The sequence below is a fragment of the Benincasa hispida genome, chromosome 11 (assembly GCF_027475165.1).
Source record: "Benincasa hispida cultivar pf3 chromosome 11, pf3_genome.v1.1, whole genome shotgun sequence".
Taxonomy (NCBI): domain Eukaryota; kingdom Viridiplantae; phylum Streptophyta; class Magnoliopsida; order Cucurbitales; family Cucurbitaceae; genus Benincasa; species Benincasa hispida.
Window position 1 is genome coordinate 2,836,584 of NC_143488.1, and position 1,667 is coordinate 2,838,250.

A 1,667-nucleotide genomic window follows, 5' to 3' on the forward strand; every position below is an offset into this window, starting at 1 on the left:
GATATAAATACCAAGACATTCTATATGAAAATCTAAAGTTTGTTGGTGGTGGAAGTATAATCTTTTTACCAACTGGCATAGTAATTTGAAGAGGTAAGAAAATTTTGAACTTAAGAAAAATCCAATTGCTTTTTTTTAAAAAAATTATATTTATAAGGCGACAATAGTAAAAAAGTTTAATAATAAAATAGCAATAGCTATCAAGTTGTCTGGGTGGTGTAGTTGGTTATCACGCTAGTCTCACACACTAGAGGTCCCCGGTTCGAACCCGGGCTCAGACATTTTTATGGTTTTTACTGGAAAAGTGTTCCTTTGTTTGTTATTTGTTTTTTTTTTTCAAGTATATCACCGGTATCTAATATCTTTGTCGTCGGCTGCTCCTTCTAACTTCATCTTTGCCGCCTCCCAATGCATCTAACTCCCCAACCAGAAAAATATATTTAAGTATATCTCTTTGCTTAGGCTCATCAAATTTTACTTTATTTTTTGTAGTGATAGCAATATAATATATAGATGCCCATCAATTTCCACTAATTTTATAACACTTTGATTATATATACATATTTGATGGCATCATTCTTTTTTAATATTTAAGTTAAGACATTTTCACAAAAATTGTCTCGAATCTTCGATTTGATCTAGGTACAACCTCTTTTATCTTCTACAAAATGCTTGGCCTCCTTAACTAATTGTTTTAATTTGGTTTCTCAAAAAGCAAAATCAAGTGAAAATTGTTTTGGCATATTCATTGGACCCCTCCTTCCTCTAAAAGGGAGGCCTAGGTGATGGATGAGCTACATCTCTATATGATAAATTAAGAATAATGAAACAAACTATTATACATTTTTAGTTTATAAGAAGAAAGTTATATTTGTAAAACTAAAGTGCAAAAATGGTTATGGTTAGAGATTTGAGTATCGTGATACTTCTACTACCCAATATAAAGAAGTAATTATATGGAAATTATTATTGTTACTTTTATGAGTTTCAATCTCATCATATATTTTGATGATAAAAAGTATTTGATTAATGATAAATTTAGTATTTTAAAGTATCACTGGTGTAGAACATAGAGAGACAATATCAATGCACTTTGAATGGCTCAAATCAAACATAAAAAAGATGAAGCTGTTGCCAAAGAAAAATTTGAACGAAAAATTGATGACAAGGACTTGGACCAATCTATGCATGACTCGTGGCAAGCTTGGCATTCACATTTGATAGCTTGTTATATTTAGCCGATGACTCAACATATGACACGTGGCCATTCTAGATTTTTTAAATTAAAATGACTGATTTTTTGGTCTTATTATAAACATGTTAAATTAGGTATAATGTAGATGTCCATCATTAGTATCCATAGGTCATATGTCACCTATCCATTACCCACGTGTCTCAAGATTATAGTATCCATGTAATCTATCTCCCTACTTAGCAAATTGCCTATAAATAGTGACATTTAGTGAGTTTTGAAAGACATACATATTGTTGATCAATCCAAAAAGATTGGAGAAAGTGGAGAAATCCATTCTTTGTTATTTTATTTACTTTTGTTATTTATTTATTTTACATATTTATATATTATATTATATTATATTTTATTATATATTATGATTATATCATATTTTCTCCATATCCGTGTCCTCGTTGTGCGACGTAGTGCTCCT

The 1,667-nt window shown here is 29.9% G+C and overlaps 1 non-coding gene across 1 annotated transcript; it reads left to right on the top strand.

The window, feature by feature from the left end:
- The first annotated feature begins 207 nt into the window (after positions 1-207).
- On the top strand, positions 208-281 carry TRNAV-CAC (transfer RNA valine (anticodon CAC)). The gene has a single exon. It is a non-coding gene; the product is annotated as a tRNA-Val (tRNA).
- Positions 282-1,667: the final 1,386 nt, after the last annotated feature.